The sequence below is a fragment of the Tupaia chinensis genome, unplaced genomic scaffold (assembly GCF_000334495.1).
Source record: "Tupaia chinensis unplaced genomic scaffold, TupChi_1.0 Scaffold140301_1, whole genome shotgun sequence".
Taxonomy (NCBI): domain Eukaryota; kingdom Metazoa; phylum Chordata; class Mammalia; order Scandentia; family Tupaiidae; genus Tupaia; species Tupaia belangeri.
In genome coordinates, this window is record NW_006200179.1 from 1170992 (window position 1) to 1196278 (window position 25287).

Consider the following 25287-nt stretch of genomic DNA (forward strand, 5'->3'; position numbering starts at 1 on the left):
AGGCCTGGGACTCAGACCATGGCCGGCCATGTTGGAGTCCAGTGCCTCCACCACCCTGCCACCTGCTGGCCCCTAAACCTCTTTTTTTTTTTTTTTTTTGAGAGGTTTTTTTGCTATAGGGCACATGTGCTCGCCAGACAGACAGAGAGAGACAGAAAAACAGAAAGCGAGAAATCACCCCCCAGGGCAGATGACCACGCCGCAATCCCTTCTCCTCCATTCTCCTCTTGGGATCTTGGGCACACATGCACACGTGCCCGGCATGAGTTTTAAGCCACCGGGTCCGGGACGTGAACCATGGTCAACTACGTGGGAGTCCAGCGACATAGTCATTACACTAACTGCTGGTTCCCCTAAACCTCATTTTTAATGTTTGAAAATAATTAAGTTTTATAGCATCTGTTACTACTTACCTTTATTTCTATATTTTACATTTGTATACATTTTACACAAACATTTTATGAATTTTTTTTACATAAATATTGGTCAAAGAGTAAGACTATATTTAATAATTTTATATATGCCAAAAAAATTTACCTAAACAACATACTGCTTTATATTCTTACTTGACTGGCATATTTTAGGCCCTTTTTCTCTCCCTTATTCATAATAAAATGTGTATGTGTATGAAAGAGAGAAAGAGATGAGAGAGAGAGATCGAGATCCTTTTCCTTTGGTATTTTAGATCGTCAATGACCAAAGGAGTCATTGGATCTTGGGCACTTGTGCTCAGAGTGTTTCAGGCTGACTCAAACACCATGTAGGATCCAGGGTCTCTGAAGCAGCACATTACCCAAGCACCCCTGAACTAGTTCTGAAGAGATCCTTCATTCGAGCAGATACTCAATGGCTTTCCACGACTTGTCAGTTATCCCACTTGATGTTGACAGTTACACAAGTTTCCCTCTTATATTCACAATAGAGGGGGAAAAAAAACCCCAGCAAATTATAAACTGATGCAAAACGTTGGATAAGTATGAAAAGAAACTATTAAGTTCTAGTTCCTTAAAATGTATTTTACAAAACTAAAATATCTCAGAGGAAAAAAAAATTGTAACCCAGCTTGACATGGAAAAATGTCTTTTTCAATAGGTGTAAATTAAAAAAAAAATGCTTTTAGAAGTATATGAATAGGTATGACTCCCCCACAAAAAAGATTTACAAAGTCTCTGATATAAGCAAAAAAGAATACAAATTTCTTTAGACATTTAGATTCATACCCAAAGTTACTACTTAATATTTTTGAAAATGACAAAGTCTAATTGAAGATCTGTGATTTCTTATTTGACTTTTGTCATAGTTATTTTAAGTCCTGGGTTGTAAGAAAAGTCATATGTTTTTCTATGCAAAAATGTGTCATGACTTTTTTGACAATCCAATATTTTATATTAAATATACGTCTAAATATAGTTCACACATTTCCTCAAAAGAATATCTATTAAGTAGAATATAAACTTTTCATGACATCTTGCTAATTGTTGATAATCAATTGATTTGTGTCTCAAGAAAAATTCTCTTTGGTAGGAAATCCTCAATGAATTGTTTGAACTTTTCTTACCCAAACTCATTACATGTGTACTTTCGTTACACAATTTTGTGTTCCTCAGGGGTTTATTTGAAAAGGAAAAGGTTGAAATGCATGAGTTTAAGGTTCTGTATTATCCCCTTCACTCTTGTTTCTTTTGCATTGAAGACTGAGACCATGATCATAAGAGAGAAAATTTTACACTTTAGCTACATTGAGAACAATGGGTTCAGAATAATTTCCCTCAATTTTTCTCACTCCAACCCCACCCTTAGTGCTTTTCAAACATTGTTTCCTAAAATTATTTTTTCTTTTAGACTTTGGAAATTTCTCATACTTGTATTTGTACCTTGCTGCTTTTAGTCCTCTGAAGACATTAACTTTCATGTCTCACTAGAAATAAGAACTTGGGAATTCCAACCTGAAAGAGTAACATCATGAGTAGACTGAAATTGATTTATTTTTGAGAATGTTTTACATATGCCCTCAAGGCTGACTGAAGAACTACAGTATGTATTTTCCACAGTTGAATTATTCTCCAAGTGAGCTCGGTGCAGTGGAAAGAACACTGAATTAGAAATTCAAACATTTTGATTATAGGGTTGTGCCTGTAAAGTATTAATGGGGTGCATGTTCCTCTCAATGTGTTTAACCTCTTGGTGTGTCAGTTTCCTCATTTTTAAGTGGAAGTGGTCATACCCATCCTTGCTATAATGGAGTTGCTACAGATACATTTTCATATAATATGCATGAAAATAATATAAACTCTGAGGCTAGATTAGCAAATAATTATAATATATGTTACAGACTAGTGAGATTGAAGTCCACGTTGTGGAGTAAGTACTTGTACTTGCATCTTATAGTTTGGGGAGCAATAAATTTCTCCTTTAGTATTCTTCAATGAGACCCAAGATTTGGACTTCACGATTCAATCTTCGAACAGTGTGTGAGTACCCTGAAGCAACCTATTTGTTCAGAAAAGAAATGATTAATAAAACTAATCAATTATTATTTTTGAATGATGTAAGCATCAACCTGTAAGTATGCCTTTCATGAATTGTGAGAAGGAGAAAAAGAAGATTAAAGGAAAAGGAGTGAACTAAAGAGAGAAAAGGAGATAAAAGGCCAGTAATAATTGGGTACCAAGAAATTTAGTTGGCAGCAGAGCAAATTAAATCTATAACTGTCCCGGCTTGTATTACTTGCGGTCCCCATTGATCATCAGAGCTTTCCAACACCCACTTAAGTCAGTAAAATAGAATACTAAATTAGGGTCAAAGCATGATTAAAATAAAAGTCATAGCTTAGCAATTAGCTTCAAGGTTCCTTTGAATCTTCTGGAAGAAGATCCAGCAAATAAGTTTATTGGCTTGCCTCTTCGGAACATTCAGCAAAATTTAAACAGAAGCATTTCTTTCTCCAAACCAACTCTTGGAACAATTTCTGCATCTCTTTTTTGAAAAGATACATAGGTAAGTGAACTTATAAAGTTTTACTTCTGAACACACACACGCTTCTACCTGTGGTGTCCCACGGGCTGGTGAAAGGAAGAAAAGACATCGGTTGTCTTGATCAAGTAGTTCAGAGGTAGATGGATGTCAAATGTATTTCCCTATCGTTTAACATCAGAAGAGATTCAGTCCATGAACTAAAATAGTGTTTAAAATATTGTATTACATAAGTACATTTAATGGTAAAACATGGAAGACTTGCATTTCCATAGTGAAAAAAAAAGTTAATAATTCTGAAGGATAATATATTTATCAACTCCAATTGAAAAGCATCAACTCTTAAGTTGTTTAGACTTTCCATAATATGCATTTGCTATTTCTCATTTTCCTTTCTTGTTATCCTCAGAACAAAGTGCTTAATATAAATAATTTTATGACATAGTATTTGAATGAGACAGAAACATATTTTAATTGCATGCATAAGAGGTAATGTTAAATTATATGCATGGTCTTTGGATCTATCTACTCAAGAGTCTTTCCAAGTCTTAGGGATTCTAAGAGTTAACTAGAAAAGCCAAACAAAATTTTTGCAATGGAAGCCAGAACAATATTGCAGATGTGTGGCGCTTACAGAAGGTGGAGCTCATTTATTCTGCATGCATATTTAATGTGTAAAATTCTTTTTAAGTCTTAAAACAACCTCTTGTAAATGCTATGAACTGCAAACCTATGCAGAACCAATACATTGCTAAATAAAAAGAAGAAAGAAAGAAATGCACCCAGAGTAAAAATTCCTGGTTACTCACGATTCTTTTCACCTCTCCACCTTGACCCAGCTTTCATTCTGCCCAAGACACCCACAGGAGAAGTTATTTCTGCCATCGACAGCAGCAGCATCAGTAACAGCACAGCCATGCCAGGTAAAAATAACCTCTATGGAGAAGTCCTGTCACAGACGAACCTGAAGGCTCTTACTGAGAATAGAAACCTGGAGCCAATCCTGCCATTTCATTCACCAGAAATGCAAAAACGCTGCTTTCCCCATCAATTTTAAAAAAGCAGGTATGTTCTCATCAGGCTTTCCATTTGAATTATGCAGGAAATGTTAAAAAAAATTAGAAGGGATGTAAAACCTTCCTCTATACATAGCACAAATGTCAGGAGAGAGAAGCTCACAGTTTTCTCTGGTCTTTTTGCAGCTACCGGTTCCTAACCTGTTCCTGCCATCTCTCACTTCTTCCAAATGTTTGTCAACATTTTTCATAACATGGTCATGGGAAAAGGCTGAAAAGCCTGAGATTTCAGCCTTTTCCCACCTACCCATTCTGTACCACAGATTATAGTACTTGACGAAGCCGAATATTTAATTTTGGCACTGCAAACACACCTCACTTCAAACAGAGGTGGTTGTTAAGGAATGAAAAAAAAAATCAACACTTGTTTGCAAAGCTGTATCTAACATCTTGGAGAGGGGAATAGATATATAAATATCTGCTGCTAAGACATGATAAAAATACCTCTGAAAAAGGGAGTGGTAAACAATCCTCTCTCCTATTTAGCTTGTGTTATGCGATTTCTGTATTCAGAGAATAATGTATAAAGACAGTCTGCCAAAAATATCCCAAATCTATGAAGCAGGCAAAATGTAATGTACGTTGCACATTCAGAGATCATCTGCGATGCATCATAAACACTCATTTGCTTTGTAAATTCGTGTTGGTATATTCCATCTCTCCTGTTTCCTGCAGGATGATGATTCTATCACCTCATGAACTGGACAGACTTTTTTTAGCAAATCATACTTCTCTGTTTTGTTAAGTCTGTTTCCCATGGGTAACACTATAGTGACATAAGCATTCACTTAGGAACCAAATATATTTATTTTTAATAATAATTATGTTATGCTTTCAAGAACATTATAGAATGATAATATACCAACATTCTTTCAACAGGCACATAAAGCTATTTTGGGATATGGCTAAACACTTAATAATAATATTCTACAACCTGACTACTTCTATATTTAAATGGTTCACATAGCTGCCAAAACATATTTCTAAAACACATACCTGATAATGTGCTATTTACTGCTAATCTCCTATTGTGCAGCTGAGGAGAAAACGTGAGGTCTACTGCAGCCAAGCAGGTAACATAATTGGGTGAAATAGGGTGGGCCTAAGACAAGAAGGGGAGGTGGGGATTGTGGCCATGTGCAGAGAATACCTTGTGGATGGTGGCAACGGCCACTCAATGTCGCCTTGCAGGTTACAGATTTGGGTGTGCCAGATGTTTCAAATCTTAAGGAGAAGCTAGAAATTATTACTATGGGGAATCTCAAAATTGTTAAAGCAAATGGAACAATGCTAAACGTCTTATCTAGACATCTAAGGCAGAACATTCTGAATCTGGTCCAACCTAAACGTTGCAGACTTTAACACAATAAATATTCTTTGAATGCCAACAGCATATCATGTATTTTATTGATAGCAAATATACAAGAAATATCTTAATGGGAAAAATAAATATATATATAATAACAAATCATTTTCATGAGTAATGATAAATGCAATGACAATTCATATGCAGTTTCTGTGGAATCACAGAAGAGAAAATATCTGACTACCTGGGACACCAAGGAAGGCTTTTTACTTTCCCTCATTTCTATGGCCCATGAAATTGAGTCCTATCAGGAAACTTCAGTCTCCAAAGAGCTTACACTTCTGACTTGCAGGCCTTTTCATATATTAACTTTCTCCCTAAAATTCTTTTTCTCTATCTCTACTTTGTATAATCCTATTACTGCTTAATACCTTAACAGAAGTTTATCTTCTCAGAATTTTCCAAGAATAATTATCCATTTTTCTCATGACTAATTTATCTGGAAGTGGAGTTCTCAGCATGTTAATGTCTAAGTGTGTGTGTGTGTGTGTGTGTGTTTTCACACAAGTGTAGAGCTCATGTGAACTTGACAATATTATATTTTCTTTAGTTCATTAGTGATTAGTGTACAGAGAAGAAAATCATCAAATTTTGTGGAACTGATAGTACATTTTACTGTTACAGTTATTAACTTGCATAGATATATCATATAATTAAAACATGGCCCTTTAAAACAGCTAGGCAACTTCTTTCATCGATGAGGAATCCATTTAGTTATATCTCATTCTTCATTTCTCTTGGTATTAGTAGTAGAAGACATTGTAGAAAAACAGAAAACCCTAACTATATTTATTCCCTTTGAAGTGCAAGTCAATTATAACCAGTATCATCAAATAAAAGCAGAACCACAGTCTCCTATAATCCATAACATACTAGTAAAACCTCAAAGTTTATTTCTATGCTCATTTTTAGGTCATTAACATTGGGAGCACCAAGAAGGAGCAACTACAAATATGGGCAACAGACTCTAGGAACAATTCTAAGACCAGCTTTCAAATCTGCAAACTTTTTTTTTTTTTTTTTTGAGAGGTTTTTACTATAGGGCGCATGCGCTCGCCAGACAGACAGAGAGAGACAGAGAAACAGAAAGTGAGAAATCACCCCCCAGGGGGGATGGCCATGCCACAATCCCTTTTCCTCCATTCTCCTCTTGGGATCTTGGGCACGCACGCACACGCGCCTGGCGTGAGTTTAAGCCACTGGGTCTGGGACTCGAACCGCGGTTGACTACGTGGGAGTCCAGTGACATAGTCATTACTCTAACTGCTGGTCCCTCAAATCTGCAAACTTCTTAACATAAAGCACCGAAGATTATTAGCACATGGGCTGAGTCTGGTCTAAAATTACAAGTTGGTACAGAGCCAGTTATTTGGCAGTCAGATCCTAAACTGCACATGTCCAGAGCTATTCAACTTAAATCACTAAGTAGGCAAAGTGCCTTTCTGCATCTCTCTTCCTTTTGACTCCCAACACTCCACATGGCTGTGCAAATTTACCCTGATCTGAGTTGGGTACTCTCATTCTTCCTAAGTATACATGATCAATACCATCAAGTAACTAATCAATCAATCAATCTTGGCTCATGAAGTTAGTGGAAAGTCAGGACAGCCTCCTGTCATTTACGCATTCAACAAACATTTTCATAGCACCAACATGTGTTAGGTTGAAGCCAAGGAGCTGCAATGAATCAGCAGATGTTGTTCCTGCTTTCAAAAATCTAATTATATATATATATACACACACACACACACACACACACACACACACATATTCAATATTTTTTTCAATAGAGAGATGTTTTTGCTATAGGGCACGTGGGTTTGCCAGAGAGACAGAAAGAGAGAAATGACCTCTCAGGGAGATGGCCACACTACATTCCTTTCTCCCCCTCTCAGGATCATGGTCACACACACACACTCATGTGCCTGGCCTGAGTTTCAAGCTGCCGGGTCCAGGTCTTGAACCACGGTTAGCCATGTGGGAGTTCAGTGACATAACCATTATGCCATCTGCTGCCCCTGCCACCAAAGCTGATATTCTAGTGAGTAGAAATTGACACCATATAGTACAATTCCACTTTTAAACATATCCTTTTAAATCAGGTCTGTAATGAAGTGAAAGGGAAGATTTCAAAAGGAGACTATAAGATGGACACCACATTAAAAGGCTCTTTGAGGAAGTGGTGCATAGGCAGAGATGGGAACAATGAATGAGTCTCACAGGAGGCAAAGGCAGGAACATCAGAAAATAGGTACAGTAAGGCAGTGTGCTTGCACAAGAAGCTCTCAGGTGTGATAGAGCTGTCGCATATTAGAATGAAATAATAACTGGAGAGACAGGTAGGCCCCTGAGTAGGCCTGGATACTGTGTTAAAGATTCTGAACTCTGGGAACCAGCAGTTAGCGCAATGGCTATGTCACTGAACTCCCACGTAGTCGACCGTGGTTCGCGTTCCGGACCCGGTGGCTTAAAACTCACGCCGGGCGCATGTGCATGCGTGCCCAAGATCCCGAGAGGAGAATGGAGGAGAAAGGATTGTGGCGTGACCATCCCCCCTGGGGGGTGATTTCTCGCTTTCTGTCTCTATGTCTCTCTCTGTCTGTCTGGTGAGCACACGCGCCCTATAGCAAGAAAAAAAAAAAAAAGATTCTGAACTCTAACCTGAAATTTTAAGGAGATTTTTCCATTAAAAGGTTACTGCTCCTTCAATAAAGAGAGTAAATGGGAAAGTGTCAAAATGGAAGTAGAAAGATAAGCTAAGAAACCGTCTCATTATTTAACTGAAAAACTTATACAATCATAGAAATAGAGAAAAAATGTAAGAAGCGAATATATTAGGCACATATTCTGAAGGCAAAATCAGCAAAATCGGCTGAATTATACATAGACAGTGGGTAAGAGGAGCTCCAGGGTAACTGGTAGGTTTCTGGTATGTACCTCTGTTGCGGCAGATTATCTAAGCTGATTTCAGTATCAAGAAAGATGAGAAATTAATGTTGTTCTTGTCAACATTTTCCCAAAGTGTCATGATAACTTCAAACCAGATAAGAATGCTGAAAATTGTGCATAAAAGGGCAAAACATATGTCAAAATAAAAAATAAGATTTCAAATCTCGTTAAGACTCTATTTGTCTAGAACATATGTAACTCTTAATTCTCATCAAAGTGATATTTGAATTAAATAAAGTCACAATGGTTGTAATATGGTAAATGTATTTGGAGAGGTAAGAATTATAACTAGAAAACCAGTTAAAAAGTATTGCAGGAGTCCCAGAAAGAATATATACTATGTTTCTGACAGTAGAGATGGAAGGAAGATAGATATTAAAGAGGGAAAAGTGGTTAAGAATTGTTTGGAAAGTAAATTTCCATAACCTCCACCTACAGCAAGTATTGTTCTTCTCTGTGTAATACTACTGGCTGTTTCTGTGACCATAGGTTAACATTAACATATGAGGTACTACAAAATACTACAAAACATATTTTGTAGAATAATACAATTGTCTAGAGTATGGTACTTCAGCTACAACTACAGAGAAAATGTAAAATAATGCATTTTTTTTCACTAGGGAACATTACAAAATTTTTGCATTACCTCCATTAATCTTTAAACCAGTTTTGTTGAGTTAGGCTGATCATTCATACCTTCTCAGTTAAAAAAACAACAACAACAAAACAAAAAAAAAAACAGGGGACCAGCAGATGGCATATTATTTATGTCACTGGACTCCCACATGGCTGATCATAGTTTAAGTCCTGGACCCAGAGGCTTGAAACTCAAACCGAGCACATGTGCATGCATGCCCAAGATCCTGAGAGAGGAATGGGGGGAGGTATTGTAGCACGGTCATCCCCCTTGGGAGGTGATTTCTTGCTTTCTGCCTCTCTGTCTCTCTGAAGAGTACATATATCCTATAGCAAAAATCTACTTCAAAACAAAACAAAACAAAACACCAAAAACAGAAAACACACCTGACAAACAAACCCCTGGTATTTTAGAAGTTATAATACTTTTCCATCATCAACTATCTAGATTAGAAAATGGAAGAGCTCATGTGGCAGTTTTAAAATATTGTCCCAAATTCTTTTGATACTTCTTCCTTCAAGAATCTTAATTTCCACCCCTCTGAGTGTGAACTGGAATTCTATTGAGAATAAAATGGAAGGGATTGTGTGAGTCTGTTACTAATAGTAATGCTCACATTCCTTCACTCTCTCACTCATTCTTTGTGATCCTTCACTCTGGAAAAGCTAGCTGTCACATTGTAAGGGGATGTTAGCAAGCAATAGAGAGGCTCATATAGCAAGGAATTGAGGTTTAGAATAATGGTCAGAAGGAAGCTGAGTTCTAACAACCACATGAATGAAGCAATGGAGCCTCGACTATCGACCTGACTTAGAGCTTGACTATAACTTTCATAGCGGACTCTGACCCAGTACCAATCAGTGGAGCTGCTCCCAGGTTTCTGAAACTCTGAAATTCCCTGAAGTAATAGATGCTGATGGACTTTGGAGTTATTACATAACTGTAGATAACTACTACAGCCCAGATCACACTACCCCCTTATTCTTTCCTTCTCAATTACTTCAAAAACTATCATTTTGATTCCCATTTTGGTGGTCGGTAAAGGGAACGTCTGCAATCATAAGCTCAATTAATCATATCACTGTGTGTTCTTTACGTGAGTGGCATCAAGTAGCGACATACCAATGTGGGGACAGAGCGGCAGAATGGCATTCTCATCCATCCTACAGATTTGTTTTATGTGATTAAAGTGATGGTTTGCAGGTTTCTGAATCAGTCACTTAGTTTTTCAGTTCACCCAGTTCCTAAAGATCCCTAATTTTCAATGACTGTCAGATGTTCACACTCATTTAAGTTATGGGCCTGGTTTTAGAATGTGTATTACAGGCAGATTATTGCAAACTTGCCACCACTGCATCATATGAAATACCCTCTTTGTAGGGGACATCTGTCTATTAAGTCCTTAGCAGAGCATCTGACATACTGTAGACTCCCAATTAATATCTAACAGAAGTAATGCATTCATATGCCATTCATCTGGGAAGTACAACATGGCGGGAAAAAACCCCATGATTGATCATGCCTTGTGCTCTTGTCTGTATTTGCTCCAGGAAGCCCTACATCTATTTTTGTGTCTGCTTTTTGAGGACAGCAACAGAGCATTTCCTTTTATGATTCATAAAAGAGGGCCCTCATTGGTTAAAAACCATCTTGTCCTACTGTTTTCTACAGCAAGCCAGCTAGAAAGAGAAATGCACATTCAATTAAAATAGGATCCAAAGAATTAAAGAAATGCATGCTAAAGGATTTGGGAAATAGATTAGGTATCAAGATGTGTGTGACGCTGGGCGGGTGTGCGTGCATACTCAAGATCCCGAGAGGAGAATGGAGAAGGGATTGCGGCGGAGAAGGGATTGCGGCGTGGCCATCCTCTCTGGGGGGGGGAGGGGTGATTTCTCACTTTCTGCCTCTCTGTCTCTTTCTGTCTGTCTGGTGAGCGCATGCACCCTCTATCAAAAACCTCTCCAAAAAAAAAAAAAGAAAGAAAGAAAAGAGAAAAATAGATGTGTGTGAGAAATCTGAACTTAAGTCAGACTCAAATTAAATACTGGTCAAGGGTAAATGATGACTAGCGTTGGAATATTCAATCCAAGAGTAAAAAAATGACGAAAGACATCTAGATTTTCTTTTTTTTTTTCCTTTTTCTTTTCTTTTCCTTTCCTTCCCTTTTCTTTTCTTCCCATAGGGTGCATGCATTCATTCTCTGAATAGAAACAGAGAGAGGGAAAGTGAGAAGTACCCCCCCCTGACTCGGGGAGGTATGGTCATACCTCAATCCCATCTCCACTTTACTCTTTGGATTTGGGGCATGCATACACACACACCTGGTGTGATTCTCAAGCTACCAGGTCTAGGACTCAAATTGTAGTCAGCTACGTGGTAGTCCAGGCCACCTGGGTGGACTGTGGATATGCATTTTCAAGTGCAAGTCAAAATGCTCTTGTATCACTGAAGCAGAAATATTGGTAAATTTTTTTTTTTAAAAAAGACAAAACTGTAGTTCACAGTGGGCTAGTGTCACATTCCACAGGATGCTGATTTGAGGAACATGGAGTTCGGTCTTTGAGAAACAGGGAAATGGAAGAAATTCTGAGCAAAAAAGTGTGCAGAAGTTAGCCTCTGCAATAAATAGAAAGGAAGGTATAGCTTCAACAAATGATAGATTATTAATGTTTAGTTAGACAAAAAATGTGATCCATTTGTCATGAATTTAGTCAGCACCTCTTATAGACTGGAGCCACTCTAATTGGAATATCGTAGGTGTCTCTTCTCTGAGAATCATTTCCAGGATGTGGAAACTCAGTATTTTCAAGAAGAATCTTAGACTATGTCTATATAAAAGAAAAAACTATAACTTTGACATATTAAGCAACGGAAGGGTGGAGATTGCTCAGATCATGGTGAATGAACACATTCATTACTCTTTCTTGTCCTTGCATGCAGAATTTTAGTTAAAGGGAATAGCTTTATTTAGGTCTAAATTACTACAGAAAGTAATGCTATGAGCGTGTGTAGGCTGTTTGATGACAGAAGAACTGATGCTCATTCTGCCACAACCCTAAAAATATACCTGAAAAGAAGACTTACAGGGTACTGACATGCAGGAGCCTCACAAGCTATAGGTAAACCATAAGCAAAGTACACCTAGCATTTGGGGTTGAATAGTCTGATTAATATTTTTCTTAAATAGAGTAATTTTTAGGGAAAATTCTTTCTGAAGATTAACTTTAAAAATTGAGCCTTAGGGAACCAGCAGTTAGCGTAATGACTATGTCGCTGGATTCCCACGTAGCTGACTGTGGTTCGTGTCCCGGACCCCGTGGCGTAATACTCACGCCGGGCGCTTGTGCGTATGTGCCCAAGATCCCAAGAGGAGAATGGAGGAGAAGGGACTGTGGCGTGACCATCCCTCCTGGGGGGTGATTTCTCACTTTCTGTCTCTATGTCTCTCTGTCTGTCTGGCGAGCGCATGCACCCTGTAGCAAAAACCTCTCAAAAAAAAAAAATTGAGCCTTAGTAGTCTTTCCAAAATGAAAAAATATACATAAGCTATACACACAATGAACAGTATTTTCTATATTTCTTCTTCCCCATGTAATTACTATTAGTCTTTTCACAGAGTATTTAAAAACATGACAACATTGAGGTACACATGCAGTTTTTTGTTAGAACCTAGATATAAGTATTTATGACATGAAAACTATTCACTAAATTGTATTATATAAAGTTTTATTTAGTCCATTTTATTATTTTTAAACTTATTTATTTTAATTTGATTAGGCAGACAAGGAGAAAGAGAGAGAGAGAGAGAGAAAGCCACGAGGGCCGAGACTCAAATTGTGATTGGCCATGTGGGAGTCTAGCACCCTTAACCACCATGCCACTGCCGGCCCCTATTATAAGTGTCACTATTTTCCTACCTGAACAGGTGTTTCAGAATTTTTTTTTTAGAGTTTGCTATATGGCATGTGCACTAGCCAGACAGACAGAGGGACAGTAAGAAATCATTTCTCAGAGGGATTGCCCTGCCACATTCCCTTCTCCTCCAGTCTCCTCTTGAGATTTTGGATGTGCATGCACATGTGTCCAGTATGATTTTTAAGTTGCCTGGTCTGGGGCTTGTACCATGCAGCTGGCCGTGTGAGATTCATCACATTTACCTCTATGGCTGCTGCTGGCCCCAGAACTCTTAAGATCCTACATTTTTGAAAAGTAATAAAGGCCTAATTCTATCATTTACAGTAGAAATTGAAAAGTTTATATACAGAGGAATATTAAATGACCAAAATTTATGTAAAAGGAGAATATTTTAATTGAGTAAACTAGAACATCTTCAATTCACATTAGTACAATCTTGCTAGAATATATTTCTTACTATTAAATATATTGTGTAGCATATCCTATTTAGCTTTTTATTAACAACTGTGATTTCGCAATTCCTCAATTTCTTCAATGTTATTGTATAGGACTGAATGTGCGGCTAGGATAGTGTATACTCCAGAAAGATTTGTGGTACTGTTGTAAAGATCACTATAATTCTGTCCCTTTCAAATGCTCATTTACACAGGGCTTTGGTTTTTGTCTATGAGAGGTGGAGACTATCTCAGCATAATTTGAGTCTGGGTTAGCCTTATGACTTGACTGTTAGAAAGAGGCCTCTGACATCTGAGTTTGAGCCTTAAGAGACCATGCACTGTCTGTGTTTGCTATCTTGGAACTCTGTGCACAAACCACCATGAAAGGATACTCATCTGTCGTACCAGAGGCTGAGAGGCCATGAGAAGAACTGAGACATTGCAATGTCCGTCAGCAACCGCATGTCAGACACGCAACCAGGCACTCATGGACCGTACAACCCAGCTGTTAGCAGCAGCATATGTTCTGCAATGGGACTCTTTAGGTCGAATTCACACATGCCCAGCTCTCTGTCCTTATTTGACCTCTTTTAGCCTTAGTTTCTTGCTCTGTAAAATGATAGTAACAGTACTATCTGCTTTGTAGGGTGACCAAGAATATTAAATGAGTGAATACAAATAAATATCTTGAAGCATTACTAGGGATCAAGCCAGCAATAATAAAATGTTAGTGAACAATATTATTGTTTTGCTGTGACTGCTGCAATTTTTATTATGTGTCTTTTACAGAAAAGGAAACTGAGACTCAAAGAAATGAAATGATTTGAACAAAGTCACACAATGTTGGAACTATGACTGAGGACAGGACTTATTTGTTCCAAAACCCAATTTACTAATCATTTCAGGTTTATGAATCCATTCTGATTCAAAATAAATCTGACTTATTCAGTAGCTATAAGTCAGACATTGTGGTTAGTAAGTTCCTATATATTAAGTTATCGGAAAAGTCATGATATATTTTTCTGTTTTTCTATGCAAAAATACATCATGACTTTTTGAAAACCCTAGTATATTAGTATTATTATTTTGATTCGCCTAGTGTAACCGGGTTAAGCATTTTAACATAAATCTTCATAATAGTCCAAGCTTTCTCTATTGTTTGGCATCATCTTGATTGTCTCTTTCATATTTACCTAGATTTTAGTCTATACTTTTTGTGTGTACTGCTCTCTCTGTTTGGGATGCCCTTTTTTCCTGTAGTAACTTTAACAGCTATTTTTCCTGCAAGGCTTTCCCTCAATGTCTCTTCCTCCGTGAAGGTTTACCTCATCATCCTTAGAAGGTCATTGGGTACTCTCTTTTCTCTGATAGTTATGGAGAGCATATTATTGCTAACTGAATTTTAAGAAGTTTTGTTTACATATGTCTCTCATTAAACTGTGAGCTTATGGGAGGAGGGCTGTATCTATTTTTTTTGTGTTTGTAGCTATTAAAGACCACCCACTGGGGATCAGCAGTTGGCGCAATGGGTGTGTCTCTGGACTCCCATGTAGTCCACCGTGTTTCAAGTCCCGGACCCGGTGACTTAAACTCACGCCAGGCGTGTGTGCGTGCGTGCCCAAGATCCCAAGAAGAGAATGGGGGAGAAGGGATTATGTTGTGTCCATCCCCCCTGTGGGGTGATTTCTCACTTTCTGTCTCTTTGTCTCTCTCTGTCTTTCTGGCAAGCACATGTGCCCTATAGCAAAAACCTCTCAAAGAAACCCAAAAACAAAACCAATAAAAACACCCACTGGATGAGTGCATTCTTTGATGCAACACATTTGGGATCAAATGCCTCTTTTTTGTGTTTATGTCTTAATGCCTTGACATTTTATAGTGACAATTGCTATTTGAGATATTGGAGGAATATTATGCTTTAGCGGAAAAGGCTGAGTTTTACAGATTGTCATGTCTAAACTTTGTTCTCTGCTCTATTACTTGTTAGCACTGCAGCCTTGGGCAGGGAGATTAGACACTCTGTGCCTCAGTTTATTTCTACACAGAGGGCACATTAATAGTTACATTACAGAATTAATATATGAGGAGACTGAAAAGTTTCAAGAGGACCGGCAGGTGGTGTGGGGGTTAATGCACTGGACTCTCATGTGACTGACTGCAGCCCAAGTTCCAGACCTGGTGGCTTTCTTTCTTGACGTTCTTCTTCTCTCTCTGTGTATCTCTCTGTTGATTACATGTACCTTGTAGCTAATTAAAAAAAATAGTAACAATGACAAATAAAATCAATTCTTTTTAAAAGTATCTAGAAATATGATATTCATGTATGAGTTTATGTTGGTGCAAAATTTTCTTTTTATTTCATACATTCTTTTTTTTTTAAAGAGGATTTTGCCACAGTGTGCATCAGTGTGCATGTGATTGCTGGAGAGCAAGAGACAGTGAGAGGGAAAATGAGAAATCGCCCCTCAGAGGGGATGGCCACACTGAAATCCTTTCTCCAGTCTCCTCCTGGCATCCTGGGCATGCATGCATATGTACCTAGTGTAAGTCTCAAGTCACTAGTCTGGGACTTGAATCATGGTCGGCCATGTGGGAGTCTAGCAACATAACAGTTATTCCATCTACTGGCCCCAGGGACTGTTTCTTTCATAATACACCTTTCCATGACGATTTTGTTAAACACTTCTATGCACATGCATCTTTTTAAAAAGGTTATTCATTTATTTCTGCCACGAGTGAGACAGAGATTTGGCACCCTCAACTGGTTCTCAATGTTGAGCTCCATCCTGGCCTCCAGTCAGCCTTGGATTGTGGGCATGCATGTACCTGGTATACTCAGGGAGTTCTCTGGACTTGAGTCAGCCACCTTCTCCTGTAGGATTGCCTCCTAGAGTCATTTTTTAGCACTTCACCCCTGTCGGGTCTGGGAATGTGTGTTTTATTGAGAAAATAAATTACATAAATATCAGTAGAGTGCATGGAATATGCAGTGGCTCAGTATTTCATATAAATTATTATTATTGAGGAATATGTTATGAACGAAGCTCTGCTTTGCTTTACTATTTTCAAATATGTATAAAAGAAGCCATGTTTTGTTCTGCTGCCCTGTGAATATTAGTTTAGTTTTTGAAATGTTACATTTCTCAGGATGCCCAAGCATAGGCAAAAATATGAACTGTTTACAGACTCAAAAGATAGTGAATTGACCACTTAGATACAGTCAATGTTTACACTGATAAAACTTATTTTTAATAATGAAATCTTAATATGCTTAGTAAAATATGTTAAAATAAATGTACCAAAACTAAAACTTCAGACTATCCAATTATGAGCAATTTAAGTCTACTAAAAAAATACCAAACTCAATAACAATCATACCATTAGCAAGGTTTATTTATGTTTTGTTTTCCCTAGTATTTAATTTTTATTCATATTATTTGATCATGGATGGATCTGGTCTCTCAGAAACATGACACACAGTCAACCTAAAAGTTAAAAAACTATAAATAAAATGTGATGCTTATGTATACATATATGTTCGTGAATATAAATATAAATGCTTGTGCATATATTTGTGTTTATGCATATATATACACATATATATTTTTTTTTAGAGAAAGAGAGAGAGTACATTTTATAAGTTGACCCACTGAATCATAATATTTATGTTTAAGAAATAAGAAAGGCATTTACATTAGTTTACTGATAAAGGCATAGCATTCCCACTGGGTCTTTTACCTTCATTCCCCACTCCCCACCCCCACTGTGACATTCTGGTAACATTTTATACTTCCAGTAACTATCCTTCAGAATATTTCTACAATTTCAGTTTTATCAATTATTTAGTTGCCTCAGATTTGCTCAATTCAATTAAAGTCAGTAAGATTTCTTCCTAAAAGCAAAAGCCTCCCTGTATAGAGAAAAATCATTATACCTCTTCATGTGTTTTATATATCCAGTTATATAAAAAGATCTATGGGTGCTGCCAGATTTAAAAAATAGTTATATGGTTGAAATTGCAGAATATTGTAAGACAGTTTTTATCTCCAAATGGAAAACAGTTTGAAAACAAATACTGTAGATAAAAGTTTAACACTAGCATTTGTAGCTTATTTTAAGAAGCCAGCACAAAAAAGATAATGTTGATTTTCAAAGCAGAAGGATATAGACTTTTACCTAAACTGCAACACCCACATATACAAATACAGAGAATTGCAATGCTTTGCCTTCAATTGTTTTAGTTACTGATTCTATTTAACACTTTATTGATAATGAAATTATTTCCTGAATATGTGATACTTTTAAACATTATAAATTTGGCATAGAAAGGATCTATTTTATAGTCTGGCTTGCTTGGCTCAACATTAAATCTTTTGTTTTGAATTAGTTGCCAGAGTCTCTTTTTTATGGCTGAGTAGTAGTCCATAGTGCATATGTCTCCACTTAAAATATACTGACTGTCTGCAATCTATGGCAGAAACTGAAAGATTGGCAGTATAACAGCAATGAGGGCAACTGCATATTCTAGAAAGAATATGGGGAGGAGTGGGTAAGAGAGAGTGAGAGAAAGGGGATCAGGAATAAAAGAAAACATTTATCAGACACAAAAATGAAAAGTGTCTTGTAACTTGCAGTGCTTGAGAGAATTATTCAAGTCTGCTCAAATATCTAGCATATCCTAAAACAAATGTATGGGTTATAATAGAAAGAAATACATATAATCGACCAGAGTCAGTGCTGGACAGTGACACAGCAGTAAAACACATGGCTCTGTGAGGCTGATACACGTAGAAAAACTCCAGGTCTGTATTGGTGCCCATGATTTGAAGCTGAGCATGGACTTGGCATCAAGATCCCGACAGGGGTGTGTTTTCTCTCTCTTTCTCATAGAAGACACAATAAAATAAACTTAAAAAAAAATCAGTCTATAACCCCTCCACCCCCCAAAAAAAAGTAGACTAAATTTTAAAAGTCAGCATTTTGGTTTCACCACTTGGCAACCCAAGGGTAGTCTGGGAATAAATAGGATTAATATCAGGACTGACTCAACCTCACTTGAAGGAAATAGGAATATAACCTTTCCAGACCTAAAAGCTCTAAAGATATTTTACTACTAAGGAAACTTTGGGTTTTGTGTTGCCAATCTTCACTCTCACATTAAAGTGTAAATATTCATAGGATGCAGTGCTATGTTAAATTGTTATCACACTTTCATGAAGTGTGAAATCTCAAGAGACAGCTTTATGGTGTTATAAGGCCCACATTGAGATCCTGATTTTACCACTTTTGAATAAATAGATCTTGGAGGTCATTCCTCTTAGGCAAAACTCTGTTTTCTCACCTGTGAAATGTACACATTGAGAATGCCTGACGCGGTAAATGTCTGTTTTGACTGAAATGATAGGTGAGTGTATGGCTTACGGCTGAACCCGGCGTACCAGTACGGTCTGTAGCAGTCTTTCTATGAGCTGGCCACTGAATGATTTCATGGTATATTGCACCTTTGATGGAAATGTGAACGGTAGCTTTCATGGGAAATCCTGCGGAGGCTCACAGGCACATGTGTATGGAAATCTCTGATGAGCAGAACTGTCAGAACGAGTAAGAAGGATAGGTATGCAGATGGTTGAGAATTGTCTAAAATTCTTCTTTCAGAATTTTTCCAACTGACCATATTTCATACTTACCATTCCTTTTCTATTTTTAAAAAAAAAAATTGTCAGAAGATATGTGCACTCACTGGAGAGAGACACACAGAGAGAAACAAGACAGAGAGAAAGTGGGAAAGCATTCCCCATGAGAAATGGTTATGTCACAACCCTTTATGCTCCATTTCTCCTTTCAGGATTTTGGACACGAATGAACATACACTTGGAGTATTTTTCAAGCTGCTGGGTCCAGGACTTGAACTGCACTGTTGGCCATGAGGGATCCAGCTGCGGCCATGAGGGATCCAGCTGCTTTAACTATCACATCACAGGCTGGTGCTGTCATTCTTCTTGGCTAGAGTTCCAGCTGAACTTTTTAAGTATATAGATTTAGAAAAAAAAAAATATATATATAAGCGAACCGCGGTCGACTACGTGGGAGTCCAGCGACATAGCCATTACGCTAACTGCTCATTCCCTAGAAAACTATATTTCTGTACAAACATGGTGCATTGGACCTATCTTCTCTAAGATTATGCTTGATGGTGCTTCTTTTAATCATGTCTTTAAAGTAACAATTCTGGTTATATAGCTGTATGTGGTTCAAGAGAAAGTGCCTGAGTTATACTCATCTCCTTACAGAGATTTGGTGGGCTTTTATTTTTTTAATTAAAAAAAATTTTAAAGGTTTTTGCCATAGGGTGTGTGCACTCACCAGAGAGACAGAGACAGTGACAGGGAAAGTGAGAAATCACCCTCCAAGGGGGATAGCTATGCCACAGTCCCTTCTTTTCCATTCTCTCCTTGGGATTTTGGTTAAAAATGTACAATGTACACATGCTCAATGAGATTTTCAAATCACCAGGTCTGGAGCTCAAACCATGATCAGCCATGTGGGAATCCATCAACTTTCATCACCTTTTTTTTTTTTTTCTTTTTTTTGGAGAGGTTTTTGCTACAGGGTGCGTGCTCTCGTCAGAAAGACAGAGATAGAGAGACAGAAAGCGAGAAAGCACCCCCCATGGGGGATGGCCACGCCATAATTCCTTCTCCTTCATTTTCCTCTCGGGATCCTGGACATGCACACACATGCACCCGGCGTGTGTTTAAGCCGCCAGGTCTGGGACTCGAACCACGGTCGACTACGTGGGAGTCCAGCGACATAGCCATTATGCTAACTGCTGGTCCCCATATAACATTTTTTTGAGCTTCATTTTTTTTTTATTTCATTTTCTTTTATACAGTCAATCACATTATTTAGCTTATAAAGTGAATATTTCAATATGTGAACATTTCTCCCTAGTCCAGGTGATTAAACTCTAAAATATCTTTAACAAATAATACCAAATTTCTTTGCCCCATTAATATTTTGCTTGCCTATTTTTCTTCTAAATATCCTTCCTCAGGCCCTCCTCTTCCCCACACACTATATCTGGTATTTACACCCATTTACTGTGTTTGTATATCCTTTAGTCAATCAGTTTCAGTCATAGAGTGTGGACACTTGGTATATATTAAGTGGGGACATACAATACCCCTCTTTCATAGCCTGGCTTGCTTCACTGAGCAGTAAATCTTCCATATTCATCCACTTCCTGTCAAAAGCCAGGTTTTTTTTTTTTTTTTTTTTTTAATAGCTAAATAGTATTCCATAGAATATATGTGCCACAGTTCCTCTATCCATTCATCTGTTTGGGGGCATTTGGGTTGGTTCCATGTCTTAGCAATTGTGAATAGTGACGCAATAAACATTGATGTCCAAGCACTTTTCCAAAAAAAACTGGATTGCTTCACGAATGTGCGTGTCATCCTTGTGCAGGGGCCATGCTAATCTTCTCTGCATCATTCCAATTTAAATATATGTGCTGTCAAAGCGAGCACAACATTTTTTTTGTTTTTAGAGAAATTTTTTGCTACAAGGTACATGCACTCAACCATAGAGACAGAGTCAGAAAGTGAGAAATCATCCCTCAGGGGAAATGGCCCCACTGTATTTCCTCCTCCTCTATTTTCCTTTCTGGATCTTGGGCATGCTCACACATGCACATGCACCCAGCATTAGTTTTAAGCCACCAAGTCCGGCACTCAAACCATGGTCAACTATGTGGGAGTCCAGTGATATAACCATTAAGCCATCTCCTGGTCCTACATACAACAAAATTTATGACATTCTATTCCTGTCTTATATCAAGTAGAATTTTGTTTGTGAATTAGAGATTGACTCTTAACCTCTGTTCCCTTTCTCCAAGATTGAAGTCACTGTCCTTTCTGATTAAAAATTTAGGTCTTTTACAATCGACCCAAACCATACATTAATCTGCAAAGAAGTTCTCTGACTTGAATCAGAGTTGTGTAAAATCAAGAAAATAAAACAAAACAAAACTGGGCAACTTGTACATATGAATAGCTGTTGCATGCAAATACTAATGACAATTTTTAAAGTACTTGGAAACTAACTTTTTCAGTTTATGTTCTGCTCAAGATGTTTCAACATCCTCCTTAAGAATGTAGTTTTTAGAATTCTTCTATTTTTCTTTAGCATCCAACTCTGTGTTATTCCCTGTCTTCATCAGTAAATGGAGAGGCGGAGAACATTGCATTTGGGGAGATAATCCTAAACCATCTTGTCTGGGTTTGAAATCACCTCTACCATTTGTTAGCTCTGACAACTTGGGCATGTTACATGACACTTTTTGGGTTTTTAATTTCCTCATTTTTAAAATGAGTTGATAACATCTACCTCATGTATACTTTTGATGATGAAATGAAATTAAAAATATGCAAGTTGCTTAGCACAATGATACTACATGGAAAGTGCTGAGTAGGTGCTTGATAAGATTGCCATTATTCCATTATTACAGTCATTATTGTCATGATAATTATTATTATTAAGCAACATATACTCTGGTACCATGTTGTTAGGATGCAAAATGTCACAGCCAGCCAGCTAAAACAATGTTGCTATTTCTTATAGTTACTCTTATTGTAGTTTTAGCAATTCCATTCCCAGTTATTTACCCAAGAAAAGGAAAATATATGCTCACATAAGAAGCACACATAGGTATTTATATCTATTTATTCACATCTACCCTAAAGTGGTATCAATTGACCATTGACTAGTGGGTAGATGAGAAAATTGTGAAACATATATATATACAATGGAAATTCAATTGATAAAGAAAAAGAATGATCACAGATCCATATAATAATATGAACACACTGCCAAGGCTTTATGTTAAGTGAAAGAATCCAGAAAGAGAAGATTAAATATTATAAGATTTGATTTAAATGATGTTTTAGAGGGACCAGCAGTTAACGTAATGGCTATGTTGCTGGTCTCCCATGTAGTTGACCACGGTTCACATCCCGGACCCAGTGGCTTAAAACTCAGGCCAGGCACGTGTGCGTGCGTAACCAAGATCCCAAGAGGAGAATGGAGTAGAAGGGATTGCGACGTGACCATCCGCCCTGGGGGGTGATTTCTCGCTTTCTGTCTCTATGTCCCTCTCTGTCTGTCTGGCGAGTGCATGCACCCTATAGCGAAAAACCTCTCCAAAAAAAAAAAAATGATGTTCTAGAAATGGCCAAATTATAGAAACATAAATATAATCAAAATTTGACAGGGCGATGGCCACAATAAGGGAACCTTTGGGAATGATGAAAATATTCTGTACCTTCATTATGGTGACAATTACACTATTTTATATACACACATATGTATAAAACTTTATAGACATGTATAAATATATAATAATTTTATTGCATATAAATTACATCTCAATAGCCTCACTTAAAAAATGAAACCAGGGCTATGTACCTGTCAAGTTGCTATGGAAAAAACACGTGGAAACATTAGTAAGTCAGCTTCTAAGGGCCATATATATACTCCTTTGAAATAAAACACAGGCTATAACTGGAGTTTCTCGTTCATTCTAAAATTTTATGTCACATTTAGCTATGTCTACAAAAACTGTGGTTATTCATAAGGTGTTGTTTCCTGAGACAGGCTATAAAACCAGGAAAACTTGGAGGTAAGTATTCAAGGTCCAAGGTCCACAAGGCTTCAGTTATGCTCAAAGTTAAATCCTATCTCAATGCTCAGGCTCTGGGTCAGAGCATATGACTCATGAGGAAGAAGCCAGAAACTGTAATGTATTACAGGCTACAGATTATTGACAGAGGTCGGTCAACACCAGGGACAAAGCAGTTGTTCGTATTGCTGCTATTTGGAAGTACAATTATTTACTGAAGAATAGATGCTGAATAGCCAAAAGTGTGAGCTCTAGAAGATGCCTTGTTGGTTCTTTAAACTTTCATTCCAATTTGCTTCTATTTGCAGAGGCTGGAAATGTAAAAACTACATTTTTGGAGTCCCTTGAAACTAGGATTCTGGATATGAAAAGGTTTTTCCAGGTAGTTACACTTGCATGAGCTGTGTAAGACAGAGGAAGTGGTAATCATTTTTCTGCTGCTGTGGATAATTCAAATAAAGAACGGGTAGAGCTCAGAGTTTGCTACATGTGTCAGTGTCTAGTCATCAGCAGCTTGTCCTGAGAGCAAGCTGTGGAAGAACAAAGACCTGGTTTCCAAATCTCTAATCACAGCTACAGTATTCTTGATGCCCATGATCCAAGTGGTCCCCCAGTTTCACTGCTGCAAGCCTGTGAAGTAGTGTCTTCCATGTATTACACCCCTATCTTCCTGAAATAACACCAATATTTCGTTTTCTCCAATAAACCCTGACTAAAATACTACAGTAATGAAAAGTTTTAAAAGAGAATTAAAGTTAGGAATTCAACAGATTGATATGAACGTGGTACAGAAAAAGAAATAGTCATTTTTTAGGCAATGTAATGAAGATTGCCTTACATATGCATTTATTTGTATACATATTTCTTCTTTTATGTAGCCTAGATATTAATTTGCCCATTCATCTGTTTTTACTTCTGCTACTTGTGCTCTTGAGGTTTTATTCTAGAATCCTTTGCTCATACCAATATTCTGAAGTATTTCCCTGTTTTCTTCTGGTAGCTTCATACTTACAAGATTTTTTTCCTTCTGTATGGTGTGTGCACTCACTGGAGAGAGACAGGGGGAGACAGAGAGAGGAGAGGAGAGAGAGGTGAGAGAAAGAGAGAGAGAGAGAGAGAGAAAGAGAGAGAGAGAGCAAGCAGGCACAAAGATGGTCATGTCACGATCCCTTTTCCTCTAGTGTCTTGGAATTTGGCGCATGCATGCACACATGTTGGGTGTGTTTTTCAAGCTGCCAGGTTCGGGACTCAAGCAGCATAGCTGGTCATGTGGGATGCAGCTGTCTTAACTATTATGCAACCAACTGGCCCCACAGCTTTAAGATTTATATTTCAGTCTTTAATTCTTTTAGAATTGATTTTTGTGTGTGTGTGTGAGAGAGAGATATATGTCGGTCTAGTTTCATTGTTCTCCATATTGATGTCCAGTTTTCTCTGCAGTATGTAGGAAGAGAATGTCTTCTCTCTGACATTATCTTGGCAGCTGTGTCAAAAATCAGCTGACTCAGGCCCATCAGGTGGCATAGTGGCTAAGGTGCTGGACTCTCACATGGCTAATAATTGTTTGAGTCCCAGACCTGGTGACTTAAAAATCATGCAGGGTGCATGTGAACATGTGCCCCAAATCTCAGGAGAATGGAGGAGAAGGGGTTGCAGTGTGGCCACCTCTCTTGGAGGTGAGGTGATTTCTCACTTTCCCTCTCTCTGTCTTTATCTGTCTTTCTCCAGCTAGTGCATATACCCTATGGTACTACAAAACAAAACAAAACAAAACAAAACAAAACAAAACAAAAATCAGCTTACTCTATGTATGTGGGTTTATTTCTAGGTTCTCTGTTCTATTCTGTTGGTCTATGTGTTTGTTTTTCTGCCAGTATCAGCATCATGTAGGTTTTATTACTATGGCTTTATAGCATATTTGAAAATCCAGTTGTGTGATGCCTCAAGCTCTACTCTATGTCTAATTAAGAAGCCTTTATACATCAAAGGAAACAATCAACAGAGTGAAATGACAACCAACAGAAGAGAAGAAAATATTTGTGTACTAAACATCTAGCAAGGGATTAATAAACAAAATGCATTAGAAGCTCAAACAACTCAGTAGCAAAAAACAAATAAAAAGTGGGCAAATAATCTGAACAAACAGTTCTTAAAAGATATGCAAATGGTCAAAAACCATAAAAAAAATGCTCAGCATGACTGATCATTAGGAAAGTGCAAATCAAAACCATAAAATATCATCTTACTCTAGT

General features: G+C 37.6%; 1 protein-coding gene and 1 non-coding gene across 5 annotated transcripts in view; both read right to left on the reverse strand.

Annotated features, from left to right (window-relative positions):
• ROBO1 (roundabout guidance receptor 1) overlaps positions 1–25287 on the reverse strand; it is a 1280027-nt gene that overhangs the window by 894455 nt on the left and 360285 nt on the right. The gene's annotated exons all lie outside the window — the stretch shown is intronic.
• On the reverse strand, positions 20779–20885 carry LOC114004796 (U6 spliceosomal RNA). The gene has a single exon (XR_003546868.1). It is a non-coding gene; the product is annotated as a U6 spliceosomal RNA (small nuclear RNA).